We start from the raw sequence: 17,334 nt of genomic DNA on the forward strand, positions 1-17,334 counted from the left end.
GGGTAGTAGGAAAGAGTAGTGGTCAGGATGCGATGATGGTCAGGGATACCGTGAAATTACAGGATCGATTGATGGGTATGGGGATAAGGTGATGTGGGATCGATTGATGATGTGGATCGATGGTCTATGGATGTGGATGGGATAGAAGTGATTAGGATGAAATGTGGTACAAGTTAAGAAGAGGATAAAGTGTAAGAGATGGAGTGATGGTGCAGGATTGAAGATAAGTGTAGAATGCGATGATAATTAATGTAATGGAGGATGAGTGTAGAGATGGAGTGATGGTGTGGGATGGAACAATGGTGCAAGGATGGAGTAATGTCTCAGTTAGAAAGGATAGTGTAAATAGGTAATGATACAGTGCGATGATAGCGAAGTGATAGGTATGGACAAAGGAGATGGGTACATGCTGGGTGATAGGTATGGGGAACAAAGTAGTGGGAACAAAGTAGTGGAGTGCTGGATCAAAGAAGTGATTATGTGGGATGAAGCGATATGGGTATAGGTGCAAGCGATGGGTACGGATCTAAGGATAATGCGGGATGCTGCGATGGAGTGGGTGAAAGCAATGGTGCAGAACAGAGCAATGGAGCAAGACAGTGAGCGACAGTTCGGGATGGAGCGATGGAGCAGGATGAATCAATGGTGTGAGATGGAGCGAGATGTTGTGGAATGGAGCATTTCTGCGGCATGTAGCGATGGTGCGGGATAGAGCAATGGTGCCAGATGGAGCAATGGTGCGGGATGGAGAGATGGTGCAAGATGGAGTGATGGCGCGGGATGGAGTGATGGTGCAGGATTGAAGGATGGTGTGGGATGAAGCATTGGTGCAGGACAGAGCAATGGTGCAGGATGGAGCGATGTTACAGCAAGGACAAGAGCGAGTGGTGGTGCAGGACAGAAGCGATGGAAGCGGGGCGCAGTAGTAGCAGTGCAGTGAACAATGGGTGAGATGGGCAATGATGCGGGGACAGAACTGATGCTTGGGATCGCTGGTGGTAGGATGGAGTGATGCTGCGGCATATGGAGTGATGCTGCGGCATGGAGTGATGCTGCGGCATGGAGTGATGGTGCAAAGTGGAGCCGGTGGTGAGGATGGGTGGTATGGGACAGAGTGATGGCATGGAACTGAGTGATGGTGTGGGTCGGAGCGATGGTGTGGGACGCAGTGACGGCGGGGTGCAGGATAAAGGGATGGTGTAGGACACAGAGATTGTATGGGATGCAGCAATGGAGCAAAATGCAGCAATGGAGCAGGACAGAGAAATGGTGCGAGATGGAGCGATGGTGCACGACAGTGTGATGTTGTGGGGTGAAGCGGATAACATCGGCTTAATCATTAGATCAGTATAAATATAGAAATAAATGTCAATGCTCGATCGGCAATAAAACCATCGGCTTATCATTCGAATAAATGTCATCTAAAATAAATATCTCGAATAAATGTCATTAAAATTAAAGATAAATGCTCGAATCAATGTCGTCTCCGAATAGAAATAATAAATGTAAAAGTAAATATAGTATAAAGTAAATATGAGTATAAAGTAAATATGATATAAAATGAAATAGCAAATATAAAAGTAAATAATAAATATAAAGTAAATATATGATATAAAACAAATAATAAAATATAAAAGTAAATGTCGTATAAAGTAAATGCTCAAAGTCTCCGAGAACAAATAATAAATGTCGGAAACAAGTAATAAAATATAGAAACAAATATAGTATAAAATGCAAATATGAGAAGTATAAAACAAGTAATAAATGTAAAGCAAGTAATAAATATAAAGTAAATAGCAAAGTGATATAAAAGTAAAATAATAAAATATAAAAGTAGAAATGATAAATATAAAAGTATTAAAATAATAAATGTAAAAGTAAATATGAAGTATAGAAACCAAGTAATAAGTATAGAAACAAATAATAAATTATAAAGAAGTAAGTAATAAATATAAAAGTAAATGCTTAATGCTCATGAGAGCAAATGTCATTAGAATTAAAATAAATACAAACTAAAATAAGTAAGTACAAAACTCTAGAGAATAAATTATCAAAACAAAACAACAAATTACAAGACAAAGTAATGTAGAATAGAAAATAAAAAATATCAAATGTAGGTGATGAGTGTGTGGGATTGAGTGATTGTGCATGATGGATTGATGGTGCAGGATGGAGTGATGGTGCAGGGGCTGGAGTGATGGTGCAAAACGGAAAGATGGTGTGAGACCAAGCGATGGTGCAGAGCGGAGCAATGTTGCGGGATAGAGTGATAGTGTCAGATGGAGTGATGATGCGGGATTGAGTGTGCATGATGAAGTGTTTGTGTGGGATGGAGTGATGGTGCGGGATGGCGTGGTGGTGCGGGATGGCGTGGTGGTGGGATGGAGTGGTGCGGGATGGAGTGGTGGTGCGGGGTGGTGTGGTGGTGCGGGGTGGTGTGGTGGTGCGGGGTGGGGTGGTGGTGCGGGGTGCGTGGTGGTGGTGCGGGATGGAGTGGTAGTGCGGGGTGGTGTGGTGGTGCGGGATGGGTGGTGTAGTGCGGGGTGGAGTGGTGGTGCGGGGTGGGTGGTGGTGGGGTGGGTGGTGGTGCGGGGGTGGGGTGGTGGTGGTGGGGGTGGGTGGGTGGTGCGGGGTGGGTGGTGGTGCGGGGTGGGTGGTGGTGCGGGGATGGGTGGTGGTGCGGGATGGAGTGGTGCGGGATGGAGTGGTGGTGCGGGGTGGTGTGGTGGTGCGGGGTGGTGTGGTGGTGCGGAAGGGTGGTGTGGTGGTGCGGGGTGGTGTGGTGGTGCGGGATGGAGTGGTGGTGCGGGGAGGTGTGGTGGTGCGGGATGGAGTGGTGGTGGGGGGATGGAGTGGTGGTGCGGGATGGAGTGGTGGTGCGGGGTGGAGTGGTGGTGCGGGATGGAGTGGTGGAGTGGGGTGGAGTGAGTGGTGCGGGATGGAGTGGATGCCGGGATGGAGTGAGTGAGTCACTTGAAGGGGTGGTGTGGTGGTGCGGGGTGGTGTGGTGGTGCGGGGTGGTGTGGTGAGTGCGGGATGGAGTGGTGGTGCAGGGTGGTGTGGTGGTGGTTGGGTTAAGGTGGTGAGGTGCTGGGATGGGTGGTGAGGTGGGGATGAGGTGCAGGTGGTGCAGGATGGTGTGATGGTGTGGGTGGAGGCTGATGGAGTGGGATTAGGTGTGTGATGGGGGTGTTGTGCGGCGTGGTAGGTAGTGGGATGGTGTGGTAGTGCTTGGGATGGAGTGGTGGTGCGGGATGGAGTGGTGCGGGATGGAGTGTGGTGGAGTGCTTGGGGGTGGTGTGGTGGAGTGCGGGATGCAGGTGGTGAGTGCGGGGATGGAGTGGTGGTGTGGGGTGGTGTGGTGATGTGGGGATGCTGGAGTGAGGTGGTCTTGGGATGGAGTGGTGGTGCGGGATGGAGTGGTGGTGTGGGGATGGAGTGGTGGTGCGGGATGGTGTGGTGGTGCAGGATGGTGTGATGGTGTGGGTGGAGTGATGGTGCGGGATTGATTGTGCATGATGAAGTGTTTGTGCGGGATGGAGTGATGGTGCGGGATGGAGTGATGCAATGGATAGTGTGATGGTGTGGGTGGAGTGATGGGAGCGGAATGGAGTGATGGTGCAGGATGGAGTGATGGTGTGGTATGGAGTGGTTGTGTGGGATTGAAGGATGGTGTGGGATGGAGTGGTGATCCTATGGAAAGATGCTATGGGATGGAGTGTATGTGTGGCCAGCACTCACATCTGTGTGCCCCAGGCATCAATGGGCTTTAAGAGTGTCACTTCCTTAGTTCTTAGCACAGCCCTGAGGGGGAGGCTCTGCTATGTTCACACCTCAATTCACAGATGAGGCACCCAGGAGGCAACGGGAAGTGCCAAGGCCACTGAGTCATAGTGGAGCTGGGACTGCGTTGGCTCTGGAGTCAGCGTAGGATTGAGAAGGAAGCAGGGCGTGAGTTGAGTCACTTTGTCGTGACTACCAGGGAGAGGGATGCTTTGAGGCGGGTTGGAGGCTTTGCGTGTAAAAACACAATGGCCTATTATCTGTATATATGTTTTTTATTTAAAAAATTAGAGAGGGTCTTGCTATGTTGTCCAGGCTGGCCTCAAACTCCTAGGTTTGTGGTTTCCTCCAGCCTCAGCCTGTTTAGGATGCAGTTTTTATTTATTTATTTTATTTTTGTGAGACAGGGTCTCGCTCTGTCGCCCAGGCCGCGGTGCAGTGATGTGATCACAGCTCACTGCAGCCTCGACTTCCTGGTCTCAAGCAATCCTCCCACTTCAACCTCCCTAGTAGCTGGGACAACAGGCATTTGCTACCACATGGTTAATTTTTTATTTTTTGTAGAGTTGGGGTCTTGCTATGCTGCCCAGGCTGATGTCACACTCCTGGGCTTAAGCAATGCTGTTGTCTCCACCCTACAGAGCGCTAGGAGTGAGCCACCATGCCTGGCCCAGTTTTTAATGCTTGGACATCTCCAAAATCAGGACGTATCTTGTAATAGAAGACGTCTCACCATCGCGGTCAGCCGTGTAGCCACTGGGCCTGTCTGTGCCTGGACAAGACACTGGCCTGCCTTTGCCTGAACAAGACAGCCTCAGTCCCAAAGCTTGCAGATGGGTGTGGGCCTAGAAGAAAATTCTCAGGACAACAGTGGAGCACGCTTGCCCCTAGGAGACCAAGTGGCCAGGGATGTGGAGAATCAGCCTTTCGCAGAAGTCCTCTAAGCAGGAGGCAGCAGGCTGACTCCATCAACCCCAGGCAGGCTTCTGGGTCCCACAGCTACGGCTCTTCATCCTTTTACGTGTTCTTTGAGCATCAGCTGCACCCTGGATGCTTCTGACAGCTCAGAGGACAGGAGCGTGAGGACAAGCACAGGGCTCGATGGCTTGGAGGGAAATGGAGTTGGAAGATTTGGACTTAATAATGTGCACAAATTTTAGAAATATCTTAACAAATTTTATTTTGCTGATATCTTTCTTTTATGTGTGTGCCAAAGTGATGGCCAGTACAAATCCATGTCTAATTAAGTCCAGAAGAGCTCCTTCAATAAGTGTAAAATGAAAGTTATGAGTGATAAGAAAGCGTCATGTCAGTTTAATTGGCAGCATTTTCTCTTTCTTAGTGGTTCATAAAATAGCTCAGTGCTTTGCTATCGACGGTGTCTTAAATTCGGTGAATATTCAAAGTTAAATCTAATGCTGAACAGCGGCTGTGTGCCAGGCGGGTGATGTGTGTGCTGTGTGTGTTCGCTCATCTAATGCTCATGACACCTTGTCAGCTGTGAGGGAGGAGAGGGGACTGGGGAGCCCCGGGGATGGGAGTGCAGGGTGCAGTTTGGAAAGTGGGGAGTGGTCAGGGGTGGCCCCTGGGAGAGGTTTGAGCCAAGACTGCAGGTGGCAAGGGGGTCATGCCTGAGCCTGGGAGGTGGGGGGGGTCCCAGGTCCCAGCAGTTCTGTTTATTTTTTATTTTATTTTTAAAATTTTTGAGACAGAGACTCACTCAGTCACTCAGGCTGGAGTGCAGTGGCACCATCGGCCCACTGTAGCCTCCGCCTCCCGGGTTCAAGTGATTCTCCTGCCTGAACCTCCCAGGAGCTGGGATTACAGGCACGCACCATCAGGCCCGGCTAATTTTTGTATTTTCAGTAGAGACAGGGTTTTACCATGTTGGCCAGGCTGGTCTCGAACTCCTGACCTCAGGTGATCCGCCTGCCTCGGCCTCCCAAAGTGCTGGGATTATAGACGTGAGCCACCGCGCCCGACCCCCAGCAGTTCTCGGGAGGCTTCTGGGCACAGGGCCCTGGGTTGCTGAGGCACAGCGGTGTCTGTGACCCCCATGAATCAACCAGGTGCTCTTGAATCTACCTTGCCTTGTGGTCCTGGGTGAAGCCAGAGCTGCCCAGAAGGACACGTCACAGAGAGGAGTGGGGCCACGCTGCCGACGGGGCGGGCCTGGAGTTGCCCACAGGCAGGGGCTTTGATCTTCAGGCCTGAAGACGTTTGCGGTTTTGAGATGAAAGGGAAGGAAGGGCCCGGATTCCCGTTTTCTCTGTGATCCCTTCTTTCACCCATGGCCCTCTGGTCTCCTCTGGGGAGCAGTGTGTACGGGCTCTGCCTCTGCTGGCTCCGGCTGCTCTGAGACCAGGGTGTCCCCGGCCAGGTTCTGGTGAGGACCCTTTCTGGTGCAGCCTTCTTGCTGCGTCCTCACTTGGTGGAAAGAGGGAGAGGCCGCACTCCGGGGATCCCCTTTATAAGGGCCCTAATCCCGTTCGTGAGGCTCCACCCTCATGACCTATGACCTCCCAAAGTTCACACCTCCTGTTACCATCGCTTTAGAGGTTAGGATTTCAACATACGCATTTGAGGGGCCACAAACCGTCCCAAATGGCTTCTCCCCTGCTCAGCAGCCCGCAGTGCCCTCCCTGCCGGCCACAGCCTTCCCGGCAAATGCACAGGTCTCCCTAACTGAGTCCCAGCCTCCCTCTTCCCATGTCTCGGAGTGCTGGGGTAGGTTGAGAGCTGGCCTCGGGGCCGGCTCTGTGGGGCAGGGTCCTGAAACAGCCAGAGCCTCGCTTAGATGTTTCCTGTGTGGAGGGGCCGGACACCCTGCAGGCTGCTCTGGGGGTGAACAGACCAAGGCCACCTCCAGGATCATTGAGTGCCGGGCCCAGGCACGGGTGCTCTAGGGCCCCTGATTCTAATCCCTTTCCCTCGGTCACTAACTGCTTTCCAAGAGCAGGTGGCAGAGGCGTAGGAGACTCACACCCTCGGGCCACGAGGTTCTCTGACTTTGCCGGGGCTCGAACATATCGGGGGTAAACGCTCAGTCGCTTACAGCTCAGGGTTTGTTGTGCATTTTCACGTCTTGCCCTCCCCAAGGACAGTCACATAGGGACCGCTGAGCAGGCACTGGGCACAGAAGAGGGCTGGACACACAGGAGACGCCCCGTGGCCTTCAGTGACGGAGGCCATGTGAAGGGCTGTTCACTGGGGCAGTTTCTTCATTGGTGTAGTTGGTGGATTCCGTGGGTCCTGGAGGTGCCTAGGGGATTTGGTTAAATCAGCACAAGCCCCAGTTGCCCCAGGCAGCAGTGGCTGCAGACTCCACACACCCTCATGACTGGCTTGAAGACCTCCAGCTGCTGGCCGGGGAGGAAGCAACTTCCGAGAGTCACGTGTCAGGAGTGACAGAGCATTGCTGTGTGGCTCAGGGTGGCAGTGAACAGAGAAAGCTTTCGATATCCATGAGCTGAGTGCGGAGGAAGGAGACTCAGGTTGGGGGTGGGACTGCAGGGGGCTCGTCGGACTGTCACTGGCAGAGCACCTCCCCTGGGCCTCCACTGGCATCGTTCCCAGTGTCTCCATGGCCTAGATAACAAAATGTCACTATGTGGAGCGTCAAATAGACAAAATCCATCCGTTCCCTGATACTGTCCTCCCACCTGGGCCCTAAAGTTTTCCAGGATGATGTGCAAAGCTCAGCCTTTGAGCGCGGATTCCAGGAGGGCTGGCGCAGAGGCTGCTTCACCTGGAGCGTGGGCAAAGCATCGTTCCAAAAGTGTCTATAGGTTTTTAATGTAACACTTTGGTGAATGTGGGCTTTTGTGTTCAAGTGCTTTTGCAGTGTAGCTACCCTGGAGGTCCAGCCCGTGTGCTTCTCGGAGCGTTCACGTTGGAAGGGAGAGGGAAGCTGTGGCAGCACCACCTGGGGTCTGGGCTGGTGGCAGGGAGGCTATTTGGATGGGTGGTGGGGGGCAGCCAGGGTGAGTGAGATGAGGCTGTGAGGGACCAGGAGGGGCTGGAAAAGGGAGAGGGGACACGTGATGTCCTGGGACAATTTGCTTTTTGTATCACAAGCAACTGTGACACCTGCCCAGGGCACCCTAAATGCTGCCATGGGGTTGACATAGGAGGCTGTGGGAAAGAGCTGTTGTGCTGGGCATTCATGGAGATGCCCACATGTCCCAGTGCCAGCAGTGCACCTGCCCAGGCCCAGGTCTCCGTCTCTGTCTTCTCTCCTGGGCTCTGCTGGCACCAGCAGTTCCCACACCCCAGGGCATGGACGGGATGGCTCTGCTGGAGCGGAGCTGCAGCCCCCATGGATGAGCTTCTGCTAGAAGCCCATGTTTCAGAGCGAATTGGAGGTGCTTGCTCTTCCCCCTCTGTAGGACTCTGTGAAAAATCTCACTTCTGAGCCTCGGCAGCAGCAGTGCTCTGGGTAATGGAAGCAGCGCCCCTCCTTGCTCGTCCCAGAGCCAAAACTGCACAGAAGCCAGCTGCTTTCAGATCCACCACTCCTCCAGCCTGGCTGCTGCCCTCCGGCTGTTGGGAGAAACCAGCCTCCCCAGTGTGGCTTTGCCTGTGGCTGGCCCTGGCCTGTGGGCATTGAGAACCCTGGAGCCAGTGGACACTCTGATGGGTACAGCGCCTCCAGCAGGGCTGCCAGTGGGCACTCTGATGGGTACAGCGCCTCCACCAGGGCTGCCAGTGGGCACTCTGATGGGTACAGCGCCTCCACCAGGGCTGCCAGTGGGCACTCTGATGGCTACAGCACCTCTGCCAGGCCCACACAGCACACTGGGGGCAGAGCAGCTTGTTCTCCTGGCAGCCTGAGTCTGCTTATTAGCCACATGGCCATGGGTAAACTATTTACTATCTCCCCCACCCCCACAGTTCAGCTCAGCTGTAAGGTGGGCATGGGAGTTTCCTGTCTCAGCTGACCTGAGCATGATTGGATTTTCTAACTTTGGCACTCAGGGAACACTCAGGTACTGACCCAGAAGTAGGTGGATTTTCTTGAGGATAAGGAGGATACTGCAGGTTAGACAATGGGTGTGCCACTGTCAAGAAAATACAGGGAGTAGTCTTCATATTTCATCCTGAATCCCATGGTGGAGAATGTCCCACTCCTTTCTGCTCCTCACTCTAATCTTCAGGGCTGCCATGGGTAGTTGCCCAGGTGGAGCACTGCACAACTTTGGGGGCACCATCCATGTAGATGACACCGAAAGCAGCAGCCCTGGAGTTACACAGGACATGACTCACTCACCAGAAAGCTGGTCCTCAGCCATGTCGTGTACGCAGCCCCCAGGATGTGTGCCCGGGGGATGTCGGGGCCTCCTCGTGCAGTAGGTAGTTCCAGGTTGTGCTGCGTGAGGAAGGGGTGCCCTTGGGGGCAGGGTGGGGAAAGGACGCCTGAGAGGCAACTGCTCTGTGGCCTCGAGCTCGCTGCTGGATGTGGGGGGTCGGCCGTGGGGACCAGTGCCTCCAGACTTCAGGCCAGGCCATGGGCACTGGGGCACAGCTTCCTTTTCCACGACAGGGACCAGTTCCCTTGGAGCACGGCCAGCCCTGGCCTCTCTGACCGTGCCACCGCTCATCGGATCCAGCAGGGTCACTCTGTGTGATCACTGTGGTAGGTGCAAGGGGACTCAGCTGAAACCAGAAATTCCTCCTAGGCCAAGACGTTTGTTACTGTGGTGGGCAGGGTAATGGCCCCCAAAGTTGTCTGCATCCCACTCCCCAGAGCCAGTGGATATGTCACCTGGCAGGGCAGAGGGGGACTAAGGTTGCAGATGGAATTTAGGTTGCTCGTGAGCTGACCTGAAAATGGGGAGGTGGCCCTGGATTAACTGCGCGGCCCAGAGTCATCACAAAAGTCCTCACATGGGGAAGAGGAGGCAGGAGAAGAGGTGAGAGAAATGCTGTGCCGGCCTGACTGAGGGATGAGAGCGGCTGCTGGAAGCTGCAAACGGCAAGGAACAGATCCCCCCAGAACCCGCAGAAGGAGCACAGCTGCTAATAGGCAAGGGGGCCCTGTTTCAGACTTCTGACCTCCAGAGCTACAAGGCAATACTTTCATGTTGTTTTAAGATGCTAAATTTCCAGTCATTTGTTGCAACAGCAATCGGAAACTATATTAGAGCTTTCCTTTGTGTCTCAGCCAGGCACAGTGGCTCATGCCTGTAATCCCAGCACTTGGGGAGCCTCAGGTGGGTGGATCACTTGAGACCAGGAGTTCGAGACCAGCCTGACCAATAGGGTGAAACCACGTCTCTATCAAAAATACAAAAATTATCTGGGCATGGTGGCACATGTCGGTAGTCCCAGCTACTTGGGAGGCTGAGGCAGGAGAAATGCTTGAACCTGGGAGGCAGAGGTTGCAGTGAGCTGAGATCCGGCCACTGCACTCCAGCCTGGGTGACAGAGCAAGACTCTGTCTAAAAAAAACAAAAACAAAAACAAAAAAAGAGTTCCTTTGTGTTTCGAAGTTGCCACATTAAGGAATGAAACAACACTGAAGTTTGTTATGGTCCATTAAAAAAAAAAATCTGGCAGGCATGGTGACTTACGCCTACAATCCCAGCACTTTGGGAGGCCAAGGCAGGAGGATGGCTTGAGCCCAGGAGTTTGAGACCAGCCTGGGTAACGGAGTGAGACCCTCTCTCTACAAGAAAAAGTCTTTGCGAGGCCGAGGTGGGCGGATCACTCGAGGCCAGGAGTTCAAGGCTAGCCTGCCCAGCATGGCAAAACTCCATCCCTACTAAAAGTACAAAAAACGTAGCCAGGCATGGTGGCTCACACCCCTGTAATCCCAGCTACTCAGGAGGCTGAGGCATGAGAATTGTTTAAATCTCAGAGGGTGAAGCTGCAGCCAGCCGAGATGGCTTCACTGCATTCCACACTCCAGCCTGGGTGACACAGCAAGACTCCATCTCAAAAAAAAAAAAAAAAAAAAGTCTTAAGAAGTTTATAATTACAAACATCTGCTATTCTATTGATCCTTCCATCAGCAGGTAATAGCAACTCTGTCGATGGCAGGCCAGGCCAGGAGGCTGGAGCCAGGCTGCGGAGTTGCCTTGCACCTGGGCTGAGCCTGGGTGTGGGTTGTTCCCCTTGCCGGGCCTCAGTTTCCTCATCTGTGCAAAGCTGGGAGTGAGGCTGGTCTATCTCCGCTTCAATCCCTCAGGAGACTGTCATCTGAAGTCACTGGGACTCCACGCTCTGAGTGTCTCGGGGACACGGAATCACGGCAGGCTCCTGAGGGCGGCAGCAGAGGCTCCGAGCCCTCGGATGAGCAGCCAAGCACCTTGTGCATTGGTCCCACACAGACTTCGCTGTTTAACCTCATGCTCCTCCCAAATGAAATCCTCGCTCCAATGCGGCCTGCCTGCTCCGTGTGCCTGGAATGTTCCACGTCCCTCCCTGCCCCCTCTGCCGTAGGTCTTATCTGCCCCGTGCCTGCCCCGTCTTCTGTGCCAGCTCACTTCCCTCGTCTTCCACAGTGCTAGCCACTGAGTTCTGCTTTCCTGAACCCCACACTTTCTGGCTGCCCCATATCCAGCTACTAATCAAGATAGGGAGGTAGCAAGGCAGCACATGATGTTCCGGAATCTTCCACGTCTTACCTTCAAAAGGAAAAGGGAGGTGAGGGGGTCTCCTCAGAAGGAGGAGGAGGCTTTCCCAGCAAAGCCTGAAGAACAAGGGTGTGTTGGGGCTGAAGATGGGGTGTAGGTGGGATGGGCTGCTCCTATGCCCTGAATGTCTGGGGCCAACGGGCCAGTGTCTGGGGCTCGTGCTCTGCCCTGAAGCCACCAGAGGCAGAGCCCAGGCTACATGACCTTGTGTCTTGGGAGCCTGTGCACTGCCGGCCCCTCAGAGAAATAGGAACGGCACTGGGGTTCCTGTCTCGGGCCACTGGCACTGCAGAGGTTGGGAGCGGTGGGCTCATAGTAGGCACTGGGTGCTGGCTCACTTGTTCACTTTGGAGCTTTCACAGTGGGCTCTCCCACTGAACACACAGCAGCCTGCGGGAGCTAGAGCAGCAGCAACCTCCTTCCTTTCCAAGGGACAGAAACCCAGGCACAGAGGGGCTGAATCAGCCGCCCCAAGTCCCACAGCTAACAAGTGCCAGAGTGGAGACTAGAACCTCAGTTGCTGCCCACGCTGCTGTCCTTAGTTTCCGCCGGGCATCCTTCTCTGTTTTGGACACAAGGCACTCTGTGTGTGGTGCAAGGTTGGTCGGGAGCAACACAGGTTCCTCCCTGTGTGTCTGCAGGGTAGACAGACTCATACCCTGCCAGCCAGGACCCCGGGAGACAGGTCCCAGAAGAGCTTCCATACACCACGATGGAGGAGAGAGGGGAGCACGTTTCCCTCTGCAATGTATTTGTAGAATCAAACATCTGAATAGGCGTGAATGATTCACATTACAGAGAGACCTGATGCACACGAACAGGCAGGGTGACTGCTGAGTGGCAGTCCTTTTCAATAGGGTTTGGGTTACAGCAACAGGAGACCATTTCAGAGGAAGAGCAAGAGGAGTTCAGGCTGGGCATGAGGGATGCAGAAGGCAGGGCGGAGGCCTCACCTACCCAGCCCAGATGGGGCTGTTTGCATCCCCCGGAGGGGGCAATGCAGGGGTGAGGGCCACGCCCGTAGCCGGGAGCTGTGTCTCCTGTGCTGTGGCCATGTGGACCGTGTGGAAACGCAACAGAAAGTCCCAGGCATCCCATCATTTTTTCCCACCTTGTTGGAGCAGCTCCTCTGAAGGGAGAGCCCCAGAGCCCTGTGCTGATGGGTCACCTGCTGCCATCTGCAGTTGTTTATTTTTTTTTCTTTTTGAGACAGAGTCTCGCTCTGTTGCCCAGGCTGGAGTACAGTGGCGCGATGTCTGCTCACTGCAAGCTCTGCCACCTGGGTTAATGCCATTCTCCTGCCTCAGCCTCCTGAGTAGCTGGGACTACAGGCGCCCTCCACCACGCCCGGCTAATTTTTTTTGGTATTTTTAGTAGAGACGGGGTTTCACCGTGTTTGCCAGGATGATCTCGATCTCCTGACCTCGTGATCCGCCCACCTCGGCCTCCGAAAGTGCTAGGATTACAGGCGTGAGCCACCACGCCCGGCCTGCCAACTGCAATTTCTCCTGTTTTCTGCAGTGATGGGAGGCTGGAGGCAGGGCCCCCCCTAGAGCCCACAACACCACAGCCCCTGGGCCAGGAGCTCACAGGAAAGTCTCTACTTCCTCCAGCTCCTGCTGGGGCCAAAGAGAGGGTCTTGGGCTACAGGGCTGCCCCATCTGTGCCGACTCTGGGGCCACCTCTGGTCCCTGGGCAGGGTGTGGGTCCTGGGCAGAGTTTCACAGACCCAGTGATTCAACCAGGGCTTGCCCACTTGCAAGACACCCACTTTGAAATGGAATTGGAAAGGAGGGTGTAATTAATGAGTGCCCCTGGGAGTTCCTGAAGGGCTCTGGGGGTGGCCCTCCAGGCAGGGCTGGACTCATGGGTCCAGGCGATGGCCTCAGGACTCTCCTGGACAGTCCCTCTCCTGGCTCTGTGGGCCTTTGCCTGACCTCTCTTGCTGTGGCCTGATGCTTCCCTGCAGCTTCCTCGTCATCCTCAAGAAGGGCCCTGCCTGGCTCCGCCTGGGTCCCTGATGCTCTCATTATCTACGGCTGTTCACAAGTTACCCAGTTTAGAGCAACAGACATTGATGGTCTCTCATGGTTTCTGAGCATTTAGAATCTAGGAGGGACTTAGCTGGGGGTTCCGCCTCAGCGTTTCTCACGAGGTTGCCATCAGGCTGTCAGCCAAGGCTGCTTCGTCTGAAGGTTCGACTGGGGCCAGAGGGGCTGCTTCCAGGCCCACTCACTTGCTGCTGGCTGGGTCCAGGATGCAGCTTCTCGCCTGATGGCCTCTCTGGAAGGCTGCTTCACAGCATGGCTGCTTTCTGTCCCTATAATTTGAGAGTGAGGAGAGAAAGGGGTGGGGAGAGAGAGACAGAAAAAGAGTGGTGAGACAGACAGAGAGAGAGAGACAGAGACACAGAAAGAGACAGAGAGGCAGAGACAGACAGAAAAAGGGAAGACAGAGAGACAGAGAAAAAAAGGGAAGTGAGAGAGAGAAAGAGAAAAAGGGAAGTGAGAGAGACAGAGACAGAAAAAGAGAGAAAAAGGAGAAAGAGAAAGAGAAAGAAGAGGGAGAGACAGAAATAGGGAGGTAAGAGGGAACAGAGACATAAAAAGAGGATGAGACAGAGAGAGACAGAGAGAAAAAGAAGAGGAGAGCGACAGAGATAGATACAAAGAAGGAAACCACAGTCTTTTTATAACCTGATCTTAGAGGTGACGTCATCCTTTTGTCAGATGGTCACACAGACCAGTCCCAATGCCATGGGGAAGGAACTGTGCAATGGTGTGAATACCAGGAAGTGGGGTCACTGGGTATCACCTTGGAGGCTGGTCACTCACATGCCCAAGCTGGACCTGTCCCTGTTTCCAGCTCCAGTGACTCCCTTGTGCCTGCAAAGTGGAGATCCCATGACTAGTACCCCTTACTCTGGATGACATGAAGAGAGGCCTGGCAGTTCTCCCCAGCATCTGACTGCCCTGCCAGAGCTGGGGGCAGGTGATGGCGTGAGAGCCTCTTATCCGATTGCTGTCAGTGTGTGACTGGAGGGAACATTCTCTATCCCTGTTTCTGTTTGCTAAGATATTGTTGCCTGTGTGTTCTCTCTGTTGTTAGTGTTGAGTTTCTCAGGCTTAGCTTGGAAACTGTAGCCCTGTCTAACTTCTGGTGAAGGATGCCGACAAACCTCCCCTAACGCCGCAATAAAGAAAGCTGTGCTCGGAAACGTCACCGCTAATGAAGCCATCTTCCAAGATCCTGGACTCTAGAGAGTGTCTTGTGTCTGGAAAAGGTCACTTGCATCTTAAAAGTGAGCTGTAATTCTGATAAGGTGTCTTCATAATGTGTTGAAGTGGCAATAATATTTGAACCAACATCTTTATTTTCTTTCTTTTTTTTTTTTTTTTGAGACGGAGTCTTGCTCTGTCGCCCAGGCTGGAGTGCAGTGGCCGGATCTCCGCTCACTGCAAGCTCCGCCTCCTGGGTTCACGCCATTCTCCTGCCTCAGCCTCCTGAGTAGCTGGGACTACAGGCGCCCGCCACCATGCCCGGCTAGTTTTTTTGTATTTTTTTAGTAGAGACAGGGTTTCACCGTGTTAGCCAGGATGGTCTCGATCTCCTGACCTCGTGATCCGCCCGTCTCGGCCTCCCAAAGTGCTGGGATTACAGGCTTGAGCCACTGCGCCCGGCCTTGTTTTCTTAAAAGTATAATATTTGTTATTTTTATTTATTAAGCCAGAATAAAATCATTAGCACATTTTACTTCTTTCCTGAGAATAGAGGAGTAAAAAAGAGAGAAAGTAATCCTTCTCTGATCCTGTTAGATATTTAAAATTTAAGCAAAGTGAGAATCTAATGATTTTTAAATGAACAACAATAACTCTATAAGGAAAGTTGATTTATTCGATTGTAGGAAGTTCATTTCTAAGCTGTTATATCTGAAGGGTGCGTGGGGACTCCCTGTGGCAAAAATCAAGACGGACCAGGTGGCGCCAGGTGCTTCTCCATGGCTGCAGTTGGCAAATGGCGTTTCCATGCCCGGGAATTCTGGCCAAGCTCTGCTGTGTAGAATTTTGAGGGATGTGATCAGATAATTGTTTATCTTTTGAAGTGGAGCCCAAACTACCCCTGTTCATAAACAGTTGGTTTCCTGTAGTGTCTCTCTGGAGGTATGGAGACATTTAATCCCAGCAGGAATTTTGATTAAATTCCTTGCCTGTACCCCCGGTTGTCAACCTCAGCAACAACACCCATGCATCACCAGCCACAGTGGTGTCTCTGCTCTCTGGCTTCTACCAAAAGCCCAATGATTGCTTTTGAAAGACATGATTATTTGCAGGATACGCAGTCCGTCCACGTCTCTGGGTACCCTGAAGTCTACCTCTGGAGGAAGAAGTCCGCATATCTAGACCACAGGACCATGCATGTGCAAAGAGGGCTCCTCACTGAGGCAGTTTCCTGCTGTGCCACTGACTTCTGCTGAGGCCTTTGTGAAAAACAGCTGCGTGCAGGGTGTCCTCCTGCCGTATTTCTCTATGAAAACGGTATTGAGAATTATATTCCCATTTTATCACACAGCATTCCCGGGTCAACTGCTACAGAATTTTCTTTTCAGGAACACATGTGTTGCCTTCTTTCTGATAGGGAGACCCACCCACCCGTTCATGTGTCTCCATGTGGTCTGCCAGCGGGCTTGGAACCACGTCTGAAGCCTCACCTCTAGGAGCCAGTTTTGTCTCCTCCTCGTCCCTGCTTCTTATCACTCGTGGCACTTTTCTCTTGGGTCCTGAGCCTCCCTTTCCGCTGCTGTTTTTCATCTTTGGGAAACACCCAGGCATGGGGGCAGAAGCTTGGGTTTTAGATGTGGCTGAGCCGAGTTCAAATCTCAACTGTGTGGCCTCGAACAAGTGACTTGGACTTCTCTGAGCCTAACCATTGCCGATTTTTCATCTCTTATATGAAGTGAGCCCTGTTTTGCAGGTCAGGGAGCTGGGGCCTAGCTAGGACCCAAAAGATTATTGCAGTTTCTCATAAAACAAGTGCATAGTAGTTAATATTTGCCATAGGGTGTACAAAAAGATTCATTGATTGCCTTCCTGTTTTTAATCTTCAGAGAAAGACGGATGGGATTTCAGTAGCTCAGGGTTGAGAATGTTGCCCTCTGTGTATTTTTGGAGATGAACCTTCCGAAGCAATGGGAGCTCATGCTGCCTGCAAACCAGGGCATCAGCCAGCGTTCACTCTCAGACTTACCGGACAATAGAACCCTCTCCCATGGAAGGCACATCGGGACCCACTTCAGACAATGCTGCTGTGGGTTATGGGCCAGAACTTTAAACAAGAAGTAGGGGTGGCCTCGTTCCCTGGGGCTGCTGTGTGCGGATGACCTGGAGGAGGCTGTGGTGGGGCCAGGCAGGGCCAGTGGACTGAGCCGTGCATCAGAGTGACCAGCCACACTTTAGAATGGAGATTCCTGGGCCTCTCCCTGGCTGCTGTGGTTCAGCAGGGGCGGCGGGGACGAAGGAGCTCCCAGGTGATCTGACTCCTGGGAGCAGGGTTTGGGTAAGCCCTGGGCCTATTGAGGTCAGGGTCTGGTGACCCTAATTCCTTCCAACCCTGGATACGGGTCTAGTCCACAACCTGCCAGGGAGGGTTTGCCAAATCTGTTACTCTTCTGCCAAGTAAACCACCAGAAACGAGACCCTGTTTTAGAAATTGTTACTTACATCCCCTTTGGCTTATTTTTTTTTCTTTCAAAAGCGACTGGATGGCAGAGGTGATAAAGCTGGGAAGAGAGGCATCCTGGAACGGCCCGTGTTATGAAACCCCAGAGTTTCACTTAGATGGACAGCCGCGTGGGGGCCGGCGCTCCCGGCAGTGATTGAGTTACCCTCAGCAGCAGGGTCCCGAGGTCACAATCCCT

General features: G+C 52.8%; 1 long non-coding RNA gene across 1 annotated transcript; it reads left to right on the forward strand.

Annotated features, from left to right (window-relative positions):
• Window positions 1–14,008: 14,008 nt before the first annotated feature.
• LOC110742750 lies at window positions 14,009–17,112 on the forward strand. The gene is made up of 2 exons (XR_002520771.2): window positions 14,009–14,721; window positions 15,751–17,112. It is a non-coding gene; the product is annotated as an uncharacterized LOC110742750 (long non-coding RNA).
• Window positions 17,113–17,334: the final 222 nt, after the last annotated feature.

This window comes from Papio anubis, chromosome 1 (assembly GCF_008728515.1).
Source record: "Papio anubis isolate 15944 chromosome 1, Panubis1.0, whole genome shotgun sequence".
NCBI classification, from domain to species: Eukaryota; Metazoa; Chordata; class Mammalia; order Primates; family Cercopithecidae; genus Papio; species Papio anubis.